This window comes from Giraffa tippelskirchi, chromosome 5 (assembly GCF_054371585.1).
Source record: "Giraffa tippelskirchi isolate mGirTip1 chromosome 5, T2T-mGirTip1v1.2.pri, whole genome shotgun sequence".
NCBI lineage: Eukaryota > Metazoa > Chordata > Mammalia > Artiodactyla > Giraffidae > Giraffa > Giraffa tippelskirchi.
Window position 1 is genome coordinate 120,391,269 of NC_137279.1, and position 18,616 is coordinate 120,409,884.

Here is an 18,616-nt window from a genome sequence, read left to right on the forward strand (position 1 = left end):
GCAGCACAGTTCAACTCTTGGGCATGTGTCTAGGGAGCTTTAGTCATGTCCGGCTTTTGTGACCCCACAGACTGGAGCCCCACCAGGCTCCTCTGTCCATGGGATTCTCCAGGCAAGAGTACTGGAGTGGGTTGCCATGCCCTCCTCCAGGGGATATTCCTGACCCAGGGATCGAACTGTGTTTCTTATGTTTCCTGCATTGGCAGTCAGGTTCTTTATACTAGCGCCACCTGGGAAGCCCAACTCTTGTGTATGGTTGTGTGTCTTCAGGGTTTACAATGCAATACTGAGGGTCATGGTCAAAAAACTTGAAGGATTATATTTTAGTTTGTTAACTTGCCTTCATTTTAAACCCTCTCATATTTATTTAAGTGCAAGAGCAATATAGGGAATCTCTAAGTACTGCACACAAAGTCAAACGAAGCTGGGTTTGAAACCAGACCCTAAGCATTTAATGGTGGTATGATGGTTAGAGAGTTACTTCAACACTGACCCCTCAATCTTCTCATCTTTGAAGCGGGAATAATAACATCATGAACTCAGGGCTGTGTGGACAGGCCCAGGCAAACCATATTAAATCATTTACCTCTAATCTTTACAAGAATCCCAACGAACTTATTACTATCTTCATTTTGTTAAAGAAACTGAAGCTCAGAAAAGTCAGGTAGCTCACTCAAGGTGATGTTAATATGTTCCTGAGCAAGGAGTTCATTTCAGGGTTCCCTTTGCTCTTTCCACTGAGTATGAATTTCTACCCATATGATATCTGAGGTTTGTCATCTTGCAGCAACTTATGTCAACTTCTTGGTCAATCTAGTGTTTATGAAACATTAAGTGCATAGCACTGGGTTGAGAACTATAGGGCAATGGAAGAGTAAAATGTGGTTTGTTCTCCAGGAATGCACATCTAACTTGGAAAGAGACACAGAGCAACAGTAAACTTATTGGTTTCATGACTACCTAAACATCTATTTCTGCTTTATTGACTATGCCAAAGCGTTTGACTGTGTGGATCACAACAAACTGGAAAACTTTAAAAGAGATGAGCATACCAGACCACCTGACCTGCCTCTTAAGAAACCTGTATGCAGGTCAGGAAGCAACAGTTAGAACTGGACATGGAACAACAGACTGGTTCCAAATAGGAAAAGGAGTACGTCAAGACTGTATATTGTCACCCTGCTTATTTAACTACCATGCAGAGTACATCATGAGAAACGCTGGGCTGGAAGAAGTACAAGCTGGAATCAAGATTGCCAGGAGAAATATCAATAACCTCAGATATGCAGATGACACCACCCTTATGGCAGAAAGTGAAGAAGAACTAAAGAGCCTCTTGATGAAAGTGAAAGAGGAGAGTGAAAAAGTTGGCTTAAGGCTCAACATTCAGAAAACTAAGATCACGACATCTGGTCCCATCACTTCATGGGAAATAGATGGGGAAACAATGGAAACAGTGGCTGACTTTATTTTTCTGGGCTCCAAAATCACTGCTGATGGTGATTGCAGCCATGAAATTAAAAGACGCTTACTCCTTGGAAGGAAAGTTATGACCAACCAAGACAGCATATTAAAAAGCAGAGATATTACTTTGCCAACAAAGGTCCGTCTAGTCAAGGCTATGGTTTTTCCAGTGGTCATGTATGGATGTGAGAGTTGGACTATAAAGAAAGCTGACACCAAAGAATTGATGCTTTCGAACTGTGGTGTTGGAGAAGACTCTTGAGAGTCCCTTGGACTGCAAGGAGATCCAACCAGTCCATCCTAAAGGAGATCAGTCCTGGGTGTTCATTGGAAGGACTGATGTTGAAGCTGAAACTCCATTACTTTGGCCACCTGATGCGAAGAGCTGACTCACTGGAAAAGACCCTGATGCTGGGAAAGATTGAGGGCAGGAGGAGAAGGGGATGACAGAGGATGAGATGGTTAGATCTCATCTTTGACTCGATGGACATGGGTTTGGGTGGACTCCGGGAGTTGGTGATGGACAGGGAGGCCTGGGATGCTGCAGTTCATGGGGTCACAAAGAGTTGTACATGACTGAGTGACTGAACTGAACTGAATTGAAATCACGTTAAATATTTAAAAATCATAACAGATGTTATCCTACAATAAATTTAAATGACAGCTAATGAAAGAAATTCATTATTTTACACAAGCATATAGATCTAATTTATAGATAAGGGATCTGCCTGAGTATGAATGAGTTTAAGTTGCTTATTTCAAAATTTAGCAGAAGATGCCCATTTCAGAGACCTATGATTAGTAGAGTAACGTAATTCCATTTGCATTTTAAAAATTAATCATATATATTTGTGATTTGCCTAATTATCAGCCTTTTGTTCTAACAAATTGGCATACTTTCCACTTAGGAGCTGATAGGAAAGAACGGCTTTAAAAAATCATTCCTTAAAGCACTCTTGGGAAGCTGTTCCTCTTAATGAAGGTGAAAGAGGAGAGTGAAGAAGTTGGCTTGAACTCAACATTTAAAAAACCTAAGATCATGGCATCAGGTCCTATCACTTCATGGCAAATAGAAGAAGAAAAAAATGGAAGCAGTGACAGATTTTCTTTTCTTTTCTTGGGCTCCAAAATCACTGTAGATGGTGACTGCAGCCATGAAATTAAAAGACGCTTGCTCCTTGGAAGGAAAGCTATGACAAACTTAGGCAGTGTATTAAAAAGCAGAGACATCACTTTGCCAACAAAAGTTTGTAATAGTCAGAGTTATGGTTTTTCCAGTAGTCATGTATGATTGCATGAGCTGGACCAAAAAGAAGGCTTAAGCGCAGAAGAACTGATGCTTTTAAACGGTGGTGTTGGAGAAGACTCTTGAGAGTACCTTGGGCTGCAAGGAGATCAAACCAGCCAATCCTAAAGGAAGTTAATCCTGAATATTCATTGGAAGGACTGTTGCTGAAACTCCAATACTTTGGCCACCTGATGTGAAGAGCTGACTCATTGGAAAAGACCCTGAAGCTGGGAGATTGAAGGCACAAGGAGAAGAGGGCAGCAGAGGATGAGATGGTTAGAAAGCATCACCAACTCAATCAACATGAATCTAAGCAAACTCCAGGAGAGAGTGGAGGATAGAGGAGCCTGGCATACTGCAGTCCATGAGGTCGCGGAGTTGGACAGGACTTAGCGACTGAACAACAACAACAGGAAGCTGCCTGTGTAGTCACTCATCAGAACAAGCCGCACCCTTCCACGCTTTGTTTACCTTTTCTGTTTTCCCTATTTATTGTTTTAAATTGATTTTCCATTTCTCTAGTGAGCACCGTGTTCCAAGCAAAGCTGGGAAATTCAATTTATATTCACACTACTGACATCAGTTTTTCTATCAGGAGTTATTGAATATGAATAGGATGTACAGAAGGAAGGAAAAGAATTCAGTAGAAGTTGAAGAGGCACGTGGACTTGGAGGGGATAACCCTGAAGCATGCTGTTGCTCTTCTGCAGCCCATTCCAGCTGCGTAGAGGAGGTGAAAGGAGCCATCAACATGTGCTGGAACCTCTGCAGTGGTTGACATAAAAGAAAGAGTCACGTAGGACCTCTCTTTGAAGTACTGAAAGAAAAAAGAAAAGCAAACACATGACATGAGCCATATCATTACCTTGGTTTAACTGATACTTAGAAACTGTCCTCTGTTATTATCATTTTTTGAAACTAAGCTCTATCATATCTTAGCTACAACCTATGAGAAAACTCTAAGAGGAAATCCCAGGAAGAATTGACTTTTCAATCTTCTGTCTTTCAATTTCTGTGTTTGCAAATAAAATTTGTATTAGAGGCCCTAGAACAAAATCAGTACTACTCATATCCTGTTTAGGTAAGCCAAATGACATACTTGTTTATTCAGAAAGCAAAAGTTCCTTTCACTTTTATTATTTTCCACCCTAGAGTTTCAAAGAATCCTTGAATATTTCTCAAATAAATGGGAATTTGCCATGGAGGTGCATACACCCAGAGATAGATGCCAAATGGGGTTCTCTGGCTTATGAAATAAAGAGTTAAAGCTTTTAGAATGAAAAACTATCAGATCCAAGATAAAATATACAGAAGGGACCTTTAAAAACATTGTCGCAGTATGAAAACTAGACAAAATATTGACAAGAAAAAGACAACTTATGCTGTAACACGTACAAAACTCCCAGCTCCCACAAATATTCCCAGACTGTCCAAGATAACAGGATTCCATTCTTGTGATGTGTGGGAGTTAACACATACGAAAGGAAACAATGACTTATGCTTAATGGAGGAACAATGGCAACATTTACACATATCATACTTGACAGGAAGATAATATGGATCAGGTTTAATCCACTGGGACTTATTATAAGGTTTATGGTACTAGGCTCTATGGAACTGTGAAATAAAAATCATCCTCCCCTAGGTATGATAGTTAGACATGCAAAATAATAAGCCAGCAACTAAGACATGTAAAATGGTCCCCCATCCTTTCTCCAAAATAATTAAAAAGATGTAGGCTATGTGGATGGGGGCTTCCCAGGTAGCATGGTGATAAGGAATATGCCTGCCAATGCAGGAGATGCAAGGGAAGCAGATTCAATCCTTGGGTTGGGAAGATCCCCTAGAGTAGGAAATGGCAACCCACTCTAGTATTCTTGCCTGGAGAATTCCATGGACAGAGGAGCCTGGCAGGCTACAGTCCATGAGGGGGCAAACAGTTGGACACAGCTGAGTGACTGAGCACACATGTGGAACCAAGGAAAATGATTACAACATAAAGGCACCCACATTAAAAAGATTAACATATTAATGAACTTTACAAAAATGACAGTCAGATTAAACACATGTTACCTTGAAGGAAATGAAAACATTGGCTTTTCATTGGCACCTCATTGAGTCAAAATGAGGTGATTTGACACCAGGGAAGATGCAGTAACAGAGCAGAATCCTTTATGTTGTTCAGTTGAAAAATATACAGAGTGCTTCCTATGTATATAGGTTGGTGCTGTATGTGAAAAAATCTTTTTTAAAAAATTAAAAGATGTGATTTTTTGATATTCTTGGGTTTGTATTTTTATATACACAAATAGTTCTGAGGTTGGGATATAATGATATATTTAAACAATTTTTAGTTTTAATCCTTTTTAGATGTACAAAGAAAACTAAATGGTAATATGGAGCAATTGTTGAACTACTCTGGGCTAAAGGGCTTCCCTGGTGGCTCAAATGGTAAAGAATCTGCCCACAATGCAGAAGACCTGGGTTCAATCCCTGGGTCGGGAATACCCTGGGGAAGGGAATGGCTACTCACTCCAGTATTCTTGCCTGAAGAATCCCATGGACAGAGGAGAATCCCATGAACAGTGGGCTGTTACGGGGTCACCACAAAGAATCGGACACGACTGAGAAACTAACACTTTCATTTTCTTTTCTAGACTAAAAGCAATTTATGGAAGAAAAAAGTGTGGTACTGTTTGTGTATGCATGTGTAAATGAGTGTGTGTGTACACAGGGGCTTGTGTATTGAGGGGGGCAGTCTCCAGTCTAGCCAAGCCTATTAGAGGAATTCAACATATGCCCCATCTGTCTTCTTGTTCAGCACCTCATAGCAACCACTCTTCAGCTTTTTTTTCCAGATTATTTAGCCACCTAATTTGGTGAGAGGAGAGTCTTCTTCCGAATGTCTTATTTATATTCCCATAATGTAGACTTGTTGGTCAACTTCACAGATCAGGTGCTTTTTGTTTATAACTTCAAAGTAAAATGGCTTTGGTTAGAAGCAAAGTTTTAGTCTAAGGCACAATGAACAGTTATACTTAAAAAGCTGAACATCACTTTCACTGTCAATATTTACAATGCATATGTTATCTTGTAATTAAATACAAAGCTTTTTATATGTAACAAGTTTGAGCACATAATAAAATATTTAATTGAACATTTTACATCTAGTTTTCCAAATAATTATGCTGAGTGAAAGAAGTCAGACAAAAGGAGTGCATGCCATATGATTGTGTTTGTATACAATTCTAGGCAATGTAATCTGTATGACAGAAAGTGGGTCAGTGTTACAGCCTGAGGAAGAAAGTGGAGAAAGGAAGAGAGGGAGGGATTACTAAGAGATACAAAGAAAGTTTTGAGGTACTAGAAATATCTGTTAGTCTGACTGCGATGATGCCTTCACATATGCATACATAGGTTAAGACTTACCAAAATTGTATACTTTAAATCTATGCAGCTACCTGAATAAAGCTTTTCTTAAAAAAAAAAATCCAATCTTGACTGTCAAGATATTCCTCTTTGCATGAACTGCGATAATATAGCTACTATATATTACACATATCTGGGGACTGAGGTGAAAATTCAGAATTAGAAAGCAGAATTCAGACATATAATTGGCAGGAGGACAGGTCTTTCTGCAATGCTGTATCTGGAGGTCATGTATCTGGTGACTTATCACTTTAAGCTTTTCCAGCAACACTGAACAGTTTGCTTTCATGGCCATGGAACAAATAACTATCCAAGTCCTCACATAACACTATTTCCTTTAGTCTTTCAGTTCAGTTCAGTTCAGTTGCTCAGTCATGCCCAACTCTTTGTGACCCCATGGACTTCAGCCTGCCAGGCTTCCCTGTCCATCACCAGCTCCTGAAGATTGCTCAAACTCATGTCCATTGAGTCGGTGATGCCACCCAACCATCTCATCCTCTGTCGTCCCCTTCTCCTCCTGCCTTCTATCTTTCCCAGCATCAGGGCCTTTTCCAATGAGTTGGTTCTTTTCATCAGGTGGCCAAAGTATTGGAGTTTCAGCTTCAGTATCAATGCTTCCAATGAAAATTCAGGACTGATTTCCTTTAGGATGGACTGGTTGGATCTCCTTGCAGTCCAAGGGACTCTCAAGAGTCTTCTCCAACACCACAGTTCAAAAGCATCAATTCTTCTGCACTCAGCTTTCTTTATAGTCCAACTCTCACATCCATACATGACTACTGGAAAAACCATAGCTTTGACTAGACAGACCTTTGTTGGCAAAGTAATGTCTCTGCTTTTTAATATGCTATCTAGGTTGGTCATAGCTTTTCTTCCAAGGATCAAGCATCTTTTAATTTCATGGATGCAGTCACCATCTGCAGTGATTTTGGAGCCCCCAAAAATAAAGTCTCTCACTGTTTCCATTGTTTCCACATCTATTTGCCATGAAGTGATGGGATTGGATGCAATGATCTTAGTTTTCTGAATGTTGAGTTTTAAGCCAACTTTTTCACTTTCTTCTTTCACTTTCATCAAGAGGCTCTTTAGTTCTTCGCTTTCTGCCATAAGGGTGGTGTCATCTGCATATCTGAGGTTATTGATATTTCTCCCAGCAGTCTTGATTACAGCTTGTGCTTCATCCAGCCCGGTATTTCGCATGATGTACTCTGCATATAAATTAAATAAGCAAGGTGACAATATACAGCCTTGACGTATTCCTTTCCCAGTTTGGAACCAGTCTGTTGTTCCATGTACAGTTCTAACTGTTAATTCTTGACCTGCATACAGATTTCTCAGGAGGCAAGTCAGGTGGTCTGATATTCCCATCTCTTTAATAATTTCCAGAGTTTGCTGTGATCCACACAGTCAAAGGCTTTGGTGTAGTCAATAAAGCAGAAGTAAATGCTTGTCTGAACTCTCTTGCTTTTTTGATGCTCCAGTGGATGTTGTCAATTTGATCTCTGGTTCCTCTGCCTTTTCTAAATCAAGCTTGAACATCTAGAAGTTCATGGTTCACGTACTGTTGAAGCTTGGCTTGGAGAATTTTGAGCATTACTTTACTAGCATGTGAGAGGACTGCAATTGTGCAGTAGTTTGAGCATTCTTTGGCATTGCCTTTCTTTGGGACTGGAATGAAAACTGACCTTTTCCAGTCCTGTGGCCACTGCTGAGTTTTCCAAACTTGCTGGCATATTGAGTGCAGCACTTTCACAGCATCATCTTTCAGGATTTGAAATAGCTCAACTGGAATTCCATCACCTCCACTAGCTTTTTTTGTTTGTAGTGATGCTTCCTAAGGCTCACTTGACTTCGAATTCCAGGATGTGTGGCTCTAGTTGAGTGATCACACCATTGTGGTTACTTGGGTCATGAAGATCTTTTTTATATAGTTCTTCTGTGTATTCTTGCCACCTCTTCTTAGTATTTTCTGCTCCTGTTAGGTCCATATCATTTCTGTTCTTTATTGTGCCCATCTTTGCATGAAATGTTCCCTTGGTATCTCTAGTTTTCTTGAAGGGATCTCTAATATTTCCCATTCTATTATTTTCCTCTATTTCTTTGCATTGATCAATGAGGAAGTCTTTCAAGAAGCTAATATTATGTAATATTTCATAGGATTATAACTGCATGAATCATGGAGCAGATTTAGTAGTTTTTATTGATAAGGGAAGGGGAATGAAAAACAATGATTCAAGGATAGGAAAAACAGTTTGGTACCTTTATTTTACCATTAATATCTGAAAGAAGGAAAAAGTTGGATTTGTTTTTTGAAAGATATGAATTTGGTATTCAAAGCACCCCTGCCATGCATTGCAAATTTCAAAACTACATATTTAATGATGTCATTCCTGCTTAATATCCTGCTATGGCTTCCTATTGGCCACTGCCTTTAGGAAAACTCCCTAGCATGTTTTATCAAGAGCTCAGAATCTGACCCCTGTCTACCTTTTCGACCACAGCTCATCTCTGTCTCTCACTCAAACTACAGTCATTCTGAATGCCTTGATTTGGCAAAGCTTTTATGTTGTCATGCAGTTTGGGCTCTCCAGGAAGTAGACTCAGGCAGGGTTTAGTGTTCAGGATGTTTATTAGGGAGTGTTCTTGAGATCAACACCCATGGAAGGGAGGGGGTGGGAGCAGGATTGAGAAGAGGGCAAAATCAAGCTGTGATGCAAGCCTGATAGCCTCAGCCAACTGTGCGGGTAGCTATGAAACAAAAATGGTCCATCAGAGTTGGCCTGCATGTACAGGGAGAACGTGACGTTGGGCAAGGGTCATATTCTCCCTGCAACTGAAGCAATGCCTAAAGAGGTTGTCATCACTGCCAGAGGCTGGAGAATCAAGTCCTTCCTTACAGGGGGTCTGGATGGGGCATTTGTACGTCCACCTCACCCTGGTATTCACCTTGTGTGAAACTTTCCTCTCTTCCAGTTTACTTAGGTAATTTTTTTTCTGTTCTTCCATGCACCAGATCTCAGTGTAATTCTCACTTCTTCAGAGAGGGCTTCCCAAATTCCCAAATACAATAGGCTTCTGTCAAACTTGCCACATTACTTCAGTTCCTTCTTGCAATTCTTATTATACTTGATTATGATTAGCCACTTGTTTCCACTTTCTTCTTTATAGTGGTAACTCCATGAAGACAGAGATAACTTCTGTAATATTCACTTCTGATCCTCATTGCCTACCACAGCGTTGGCACATAATAGGTACTCAATAAATATTGACTGAATAAATGAATAAGTCTAAGGTTTAAAGAGCACTGTGAGGAGCAAGGGCCCTTACCAACACATCTGTTTTGACATATGCTAAGATTTTCTGCCTCATGATGTCAGGACAAAAACTTTATTTGAGCTCTATAGTGAGACTGCCCAGTCCTGCAGTCCTAGCTTAATCACATCCTAGCCATGTGATAAGTTAATTAAACTCTCTAAGCCTCAATTTATCAATAATTATAATAAAAGCAATAATAGTATATTCCCCAAATGGTTGTTGTGAGGGTTCAATGAAATAGTCTACACAGAGGGTTTATCAAAGCTCCTAGAATACAGTACAGCATCAGTAAAAGTTAGCTATAATTATGATAATTATTATTTGGCTTTTATCTGTAAGTTCTTAACATACATTAAAAATGAGAAAAATATAAGGAAAAGACTTTTTTTTTATATTTGCTTTTAAACATACACCAAAATAGCAATCTTGGAAAAGTTAGAAATTGTATATAATGGGCTTCTTTCGTAGCTTAGTCTGTAAAGAATCTGCCTGCAGTGCAGGAGACCCAGGTTCGAGTCCTGGATTGGGAAGATCCCCTGGAGAAGGAAATGGCAACCCACTGCAGTATTCTTGCCTGGAGAATCAGAGAAGCCTGGCAGAGGAGGAGTCCATAGGGTCGCAAGAGCCAGATACGACTTAGCAACTAAACCACCATCATATATATAATGGAGAAGAGCATTATCTTCTCATTAGTTAGAGTATCCTAAGTCTATATAAATATAGTCCTAAATAAGTCCTATTCTTGTCTTCTCACACAACCTAGGAATTTATGACTCAGCAGTCCTTATAGTTTAGAAGTACTGGTGGGGGAAGTGGCAGTGGCAGAGAGAAATGTTTTTTTTGCCTACGTCCAAAATGCCTTTTCCTGTCTCAGGAGATTTCCACTTGAGTATGAATTGACTTAATCAGCTCCAGAAACACGTCCTGAACAAATCCTCACATCACTTCTTCCATGCTGCTCTTACATTTTTACCCTAAAACCATCTACCTACCTGGACATTTGTTCTAATTCCCCCTCCCCCAACATTGGTTCTACACATAAGAGGTAAGCTTCTTGAAGGTTGATCTACTTCATCTTTTCTATCTGGCACATTCAGACACTCAATAAATGTTTGTTGAATTGGTTTGAATTAGAAGAAAAACACCAAATCTCTTCAGGCAGATATAAATGAAGAAGCAGGTTAGATAATCTAATGTGCTCCAAAAGCATAGAACTTAATAAGCTAGAAGTCAAAATTTTTTTTTTATTTAAATATAACCAGCATCCATCTTTACAGAGTATTTTCTTTCCTACCAGAAACCTCATCTGACCCTTTAGAGGTTAAATTTTTCCTTTGAGAGAACAATTGTTCTACCTGCTTTCTTTATGGATTTCCATGGCAATTGACTGCCAGTCCCTTACCTCCATCTTTCCACTGGCATGGAATTCCAATTCTTCCAGTTCAGAGAATTCTTTGAATTCTTTCATCTTCTTAAAGAAATACACACATTTACCACTCTACTTCTGTGCCTTTATGACATTTCTTTCTAGGGCCTCCACTTCCTCCTTTCCTCCCTTTACTGTGTGTTATCTGTCCCTATATTCTTCTTAATTGAAACTCCTCTCCTGGGTGCTATGACTCATCTGATCTCTCTCTTCTTCTAACTCCTCCATTACATGCTTTAAAAACTCTCCAACAGAAATAGAAGTTCTGATGAATGCTGAAAGATCCAAATGTGAATTCTTTATTTAATTCTGACTATAAAGATTAAGCGAACAGGATATATTAAGATGGGTCTGTAACATAGTAGAAAAGATGACAAATTTAGAGAAAGTGATATGCTTTTCTGGGTGCCAGGCAAAAGAATGTGAGAAACTGAAACCACTGGCAGCTTCAAAAGGGTTAATAGTAAGAATTCTGCTCAGGATACACATGCCGAGATGAAATAACCACCACCCTACAGAGGCTTCTAAAAGGTACAGCTTTGACTGAAAATGCTATTTATTAGTCACTCTGGAAGGAAGAAAATTCGTAATGAAAAGAATGAATGGCTTTTCTGGAAATGTCTCGTTTCTTTATGCGTCACTATACTTTAGCTTTTTGTTGTTGTTGTTATTCTTCTTAACGGTTCTTTCCAGTTCTTGACAATCATGTAATTTAAAGAATTGATAGTCACTGAGATTTGTGATTACAAGACCTTGCCCGCAAGGACTCAAACTGCTTATCTTAAATCTTAATGAGATGCCTCTAATTATATTCTGAACTTTAAAAAAAATTGTACTGGCATTGTTTGAGCTATTATGCGTAAGGGATAAAAAACTGATCTGGGAAATTTAGTGCTGAGACTACATGGTGACTACAATTAGTAAGAATACATTCTGAGATCTGACAATGCTCACATAATTTAAACTTGGTTCAGTAAAGCGTCCAAAATAAATTATTCTTCCCACTTGGAAAATAGATAAAAGATGATGCTGTTACAAAAATCCCACCTAGAATATAAATCTTTATACTGTGTCTATTCATACAAGTGCAATGGCACCCCACTCCAGTACTCTTGTCTGGAAAATCCCATGGATGGAGGAGCCTGGTGGGCTGCAGTCCATGGGGTCGCTAAGAGTCGGACACGATTGAGCGATTTCACTTTCACTTTTCACTTACATGCAATGGAGAAGGAAATGGCAACCCACTCCAGTGTTCTTGCCTGGAGAATCCCAGGGGCGGAGGAGCCTGGTGGGCTGCCGTCTATGGGGTTGCACAGAGTCAAACATGACTGAAGCGACTTAGCAGCAGCAGCAGCATTCATACAAGTATCTGTCTCACTGATAGATTTTGGAAAACCTCAAGGAAGAAAATATATGTTATTCATCCACTGCACCTAGAACGGTGCTTAAAATATGGAACATGTCTCAGGCTTCCTAAACTAAACATCTTAATTGTCAGTTTCTCTTTCTCTCACTGGGCTACTTCCAAGAGCCACAAAATGTTTACCTCGGAGGAGAAAGATCTTTAAAATCTCACCTTTCTTCACCACTCCCAATTCTGTGCTAACGTCTATACCATGGACGTCAGTGGCATTGCCCCTCCTCACAAGACCCAGTACTCCTATTCTATTGCCGTGTCTCTTCCTCACTGCCCTCAGAGATTCTTTTCTGCATAACAAAGGGAGAAGAACCTTTTCAAAACAATTATACACCAAATACAATGTCAAGCATCTAAAATATATTATCTCTAATACAACATGCAGCAGCGTTGTATTACCTTAGTATTTCTAAGTGAGGAAATTAAGGGAGATTAAATAATTGATTTTAGGAAACATGGCTATTACAGTACTGGAGCTGACATTTAAACTTCCCTCTTTCTGATCCTGGTGTCTCAGAGGGTAAAGAATCTGCCTGCAATGCAGGAGACCAGGGTTCCATCTCTGAACTGGGAAGATCCCCTGGAGAAGGGAATGGCTACCCACTCCAGTATTCTTGCCTAGAGAATCCCATGGACAGAGGAGCCTGGTGGGCTACAGTCCATGGGGTTGCAAAGAGTCTGACACGACTGAGTGACTATTCCTACTACTACCTTCTGACTCTAGCTATCTCACTTCCTGGTCATGTCATCTTTTTGTTAAAAAAATCACTACTGGAAAACTTTTTACTCTGGCTCTCACAGAATAATATATAAACTCTTCGACATACAAGGAAAAAGAAATCCTCCCTAATATGTGTCCACTATCTTAAGCCTTCTTTACCTATGGTGTGGTTTAAGCTTCAGATGGCCTGTACTTCTCCCAGTTCCTCAAACTTCCAGGCCATCCCATGCCTCTATGCCTTTGCGTGTGCTTATTTCTCTCTGGAATGATTTTTCTATTTTTCTTGTCTTGTAAGTTTTATTCAACCTTCAAGACTCAACTCATGCGAAACTCAGTTGCTCAGAGGTTTCATTGACTTTTCCAGGCTCCTAAACTGCTCTCTCCTATCACTTGTGCATGAGTCCTCTCTTATGAAATCACTAATCCCATTCATGTGGCCTCCACCCTCATCTCTTAGTGGGTTGTGCTGTGCTGTGCTTAGTTGCTCACTTGTGTCTGACTCTTTGCAACCCCATGGACTGTAGCCCACCAGGCTCCTCTGTCCATGGGGATTCTCCAGGCAAGAACACTGGAGTGGGTTGCCCTGGCCTCCTCCAGCCTAGGGGATTAGGCTTCCATGTACAACAGAATACAAACATTTAGTTCATAGCAGTTTTACTGAAGAAAGGTGAAAGGATTAAATGCTGGTACTGAGAAACAAAATTTTCCTCCCCTCCCACCACCACCGCGCCACCACCGGCTCCTTTTTTATCTCCAGAAATCAGTTTAAAAACAAGCTTATTGATGAAAGCTACCTAGTTATGTAATTTTCAAAATGTGATTGCTTCAGTAGGCATTTAGTAAAACCATTAGGAAGATCTAAACCGACATTTATCCAAAGAAGACATACAGATGGCTAACAAACACATGAAAAGTTGCTCAATATTGTCCATTATTAGAGAAATGCAAATCAAAACTACAATGAGATACCACCTCACACCAATCAGAACAGCCATCATTAAAAAATCTACAAACAATAAATGCTGGAGAGGGTGTGGAGAAAAGGGAACTCTCTTGCATTGCTGGTGGGAATGTAAATTGATACAGCCACTATGGAAGATGGTATGGAGATTCCTTAAAAATATAGGAATAAAACCACCATATGATCCAGCAATCTCACTACTAGGCATATACTCAGAAGAAACCAAAACTGAAAGACAGATGTACCCCAATGTTCATTGCAGCACTATTTACAATAGCTAGAACATGGAAGCAGTCTAGATGTCCATCAACAGATGAATGGGTAAAGATGCTGTGGTACATATATATACATACAATGGAATATTACTTAGCTGTAAAAGGAAGCATTTGAATCAGTTCTAATGAGGTGAACTAAGATCATGGCATCTGGTCCCATCACTTCATGGGAAATAGATGGGGAAACAGTGGAAACAGTGTCAGACTTTATTTTTTTGGGTTCCAAAATCACTGCTGATGGTGATTGCAGCCATGAAATTAAAAGACGCTTATTCCTTGGAAGGAAGGTTATGACCAACCTAGATAGCATATTTAAAAGCAGAGACATTACTTTGCCAACAAAGGTCCATCTAGTCAAGGCTATGGTTTTTCCAGTGGTCATGTATGGATGTGAGAGTTGAACGGTGAAGAAAGCTGAGTGCAGAAGAATTGATGCTTTTGAACTGTGGTGTTGGAGAAGACTCTTGAGAGTCCCCTGGACTTCAAGGAGATCCAACCAGTCCATCCTAAAGGAGATCAGTCCTGGGTGTTCTTTGGAAGGACTGCTGTTGAAGCTGAAACTCCAATACTTTGGCCACCTCATGCAAAGAGTTGACTCATTGGAAAAGACCCTGATGCTGGGAAGAATTGGGGGCAGGAGGAGAAGGGGACGACAGAGGATGAGATGGCTGGATGGCATCACCGACTCGATGGACATGGGTTTGGGTAAACTCCGGGAGTTGGTGATGGACAGGGAGGCCTGGCGTGCTGCGATTCATGGGGTCGCAAAGAGTTGGACACAACTGAGTGACTGAACTGAAGTGAACTGAAATGAGGTGAGCAAACCTAGAGCCTATTATACTGAGTGAAGTAAGTCAGAAAGAGAAAGATAAATATTATATACTAACATATATATGGAATCTAGAAAAACAGTACTGATTAATTTATTTGCAGGGCAGCAAAGGAGAAACAGACATAGAGAACAGACTTATGGACTCAGCAGGAGGGAAGGAGGGAAAGGATGAGATGGATGGAGAGAGTAACATGGAAACTTACATACCATATGTAAAATAGATAGCCAATGGGAATTTGCTGTATGATTCAGGGAACTCAAACAGGGACTCTAACTATAGGGATCTGATGGGGAGGGAGATGGGAGGAAGGTTCAAGAGGAAGGGGACATATGTATGCCTATGGCTGATTCTTGTTGATGTTTGACAGAAAACAACAAAATTATGTAAAGCAATTATCTTTCAATTAAAAAACAAATAAATTAAATTATTTGTTTTAAAAAGATACAATTAGCAAAGAATGAAAACTATTAAGGGCCTCCCAGCTGGCAATAGTGGTAAAGAACCCACCGGCCAATGCAGTAGACATGAGAGACACTGGTTTGATCCCCGGGTTGGGAAGATCCCCTGGAAGAGGGCATGGAAACCCACTTTAGTATTCTTGTCTGGAGTATCCCATGGACAGAGGAGCCTGGCAGGCTACTGTCCATAGGGTCGCTAAGAATCGGACAGGACTGAAACAACTTAGCACACACGAGAACTATTAAATCTAAATAAACAATGCAACAATACCAACAGCTAACATTTATTGCATAATTACCATGTTCTAAGAACTGTTCTATTGCTTTCATGAGCAAGTTCATTTAATTCCCACAACACAACTAGTGTGTGTGTGTGCATGTGTGTGTGTGTGCATGCACGCTTAGTCGCTCAGTCGTGTCCGACTCTTTGCGACCCCATGGACTGTAGCCCGTCAAGCTCCTCTGTCCACAGGGATTCTCCAGGCAAGAATACTGGAGTGAGTTGCTGTGCCCTCCTCCATGGGATCTTCCCAACCCAGGAATAGAACCCAGATCTCCCACATTGAAGGCAGATTCTTTACCTCTGAGCCACAAGGGAAGTCCAACAACCCCATTAAGCGGTTATTACTATTGTGAGCCCCTTTTGAAATTGAGGAAACTTAGACACAGAAAGTTTTCCCCAAGAATATACAGTTAGTAAGTGGTACAACTAGGATTTGAACCCAAGTAGTCTGGTTCCAGAGTCAGAACCTCCATACTGTATGAATAAAGAGACATGAAAAAAGAGATGACAGAGAGATCTTTTCAGAAAGATTAAATGATCTCATTTCTGTTTTAGTTATTAGGGGAAAGATTCAAATTAGAAAGACCTATGTACAAATAATCAGTAATGCTATTTAAGACAAAATTAAGCCTTAGGAAAGTCTATTTTGTTTCTATAGATTGTAATTAAGGAGAGTGAAACTTAATTATAGAATTAAACTGAAAGAATACAACAAACATTGATATATCAAGAAGTCTCTACAAACAGTATGTTGAACATTATGGTACAGGATTTAGGGATATTAAAAAAAACCTATAAAACTATAAAATTCCTGCCCCAAAGAACAAACATTGTTATTGCAAAGAATGTGATTCTCACATGCAAAGTAGAAAATAGATAAAATCTTAAGTTTTTTGTATATAAATAAAAGCAATTATAGAACAACAGATATATGCTAAATAATCAAGTTATTTATTTTTAAAAGTAATTTTGAAAATTAAACTGGGAATTCCTTTTCTCAAATGCTTTGAGAATCATCCCACCAACAGGAGAAATTTTGTAAAATTGCTACTACTATAAAGCTCCATGGAAATTAAGCTTAAGAGACGAAGAACAAAACTGAAACACTCAGTTCTAGATTAAATTTTGATTAAAAAAAACTAACAAGCTTTGTTTTAGGATATGAGTTAAATGGAATAGCATTAGGAAAACTGCCTCAGGAAGTCAGAACACAATATAAATCAGTCAAACTTTCCATACCTTTCTAGTCACAGGAAATCTTAAAATATCACTCCATTCTGCCTGTGTGTGCTGCAAAGGCAAAGTTTCCAAGGCATTCAAAATACTTTCTAAGGCAGAGGTTGATTATATGTTTTATCAAATTAAAGTGATAACCTTGCTTATAAATGTCATTTCAAAGGATAGTAAAAAAGAAAGATAATAAAAATAAAAGACATAAGAAATCTTACCAAAATGTAATGAAAGAAGAAAAGACATGAAAAGAAAATTAACTAGCTAAAGGAAATAAATGGAGAAGGAAATGGCAACCCACTCCAGTATTCTTGTCTGGAGAATTCCATGGACAGAGGAGCCTGGTGGGCTACAGTCCATGGGATCGCAAAGAGCTGGACACAACTAAGTAACTAACACACACAGGAAATAAAAGAAAACAAGATTTTTTCTGGCCACTAAGTGTTAAAAGGTTTCAATCTTGCTGAAATGATAATTAATTACAGATTCAAAATTAAATAGCAGATTTGCCATTATGCTGCTGGAAGTGTAGAGAACAGTGGACTTTAGGGGCCAGTGAAGTAGGAGAGGGTCAGAAAAACAGGCAGCCTTGAGCATATAAGACAGAGAATATCTTGGCCAAAAATAATCTGTAACTTATATTGTGAACTATGTGAGTTCAGAGATGCTCTAGACTAATTATCTGGAGGCCACATAATTTTGCATCACTAGCTTGATTAGGCATCTCAGACATCACTGCAGGCATTAGGTCCTCAGTCTCTTGAGAAACCTTGCTAGAAAAATGCAATGTCTTTGGGTAGAACTCTAGGAATTAATCTTATTTCCCATCTTGATTACTAAGGTCTTATCTTTTCATATTATTTTATACTTGAACATTCATTATAATCATTCTTTTTTTTTTAAATAAATTTATTTATTTTAGTTGGGGGCTAATTACTTTACAATATTGTAATAGTTTTTGCCATACATTGACATGAATCAGCCATGGGTTTACATGTGTTCCCCTTCCTGGACCCCCCACCCACCTCCCTCCCCATCCCATCCCTCTGGGTCATCCTATTGCCCCGGCCCTGAGCCCTTGTCTCATGCATCGAACATGGAATGGTGTTCTGTTTCACATATGATAATATACATGTTTCAATGCTATTCTCCCAGAACGTCCCACCCTCACCTTCTCCCTCAGAGTCCATAAAATTGTTCTATGCATCTGTGTCTCTTATTCTGTCTCGCATATAGGGTTATCGTTACCATCTTTCAAATTCCATATATATGCATTAGTATACTGTATTGTTTTTCTTTCTGGCTTACTTCACTCTGTATAATGGGCTCCAGTTTCATCCATCTCAGTAGAACCGATTCAAATGTATTTTTTTTAATGGCTGAGTAATATTCCATTGTGTCTATGTACCACAGCTTCCTTATCCATTCGTCTGCTGATGGACATCTAGGTTGCTTCCATGTCCTGGCTATTCTAAACAGTGCTGCGATGAACATTGGGGTACACGTGTCTCTTTCA

At 39.5% G+C, this 18,616-nt stretch overlaps 2 long non-coding RNA genes across 2 annotated transcripts in view; one reads left to right on the plus strand and one right to left on the minus strand.

Moving 5' to 3' along the window:
- LOC145507181 (uncharacterized) overlaps positions 1–18,616 on the plus strand; it is a 349,446-nt gene that overhangs the window by 95,909 nt on the left and 234,921 nt on the right. The window lies entirely within an intron of this gene.
- Positions 3,297–10,948, minus strand: LOC145507180 (uncharacterized). Its single transcript, XR_014054669.1, has 2 exons — positions 10,899–10,948; positions 3,297–3,569 (listed from the first exon to the last, which is right to left on the minus strand). It is a non-coding gene; the product is annotated as an uncharacterized LOC145507180 (long non-coding RNA).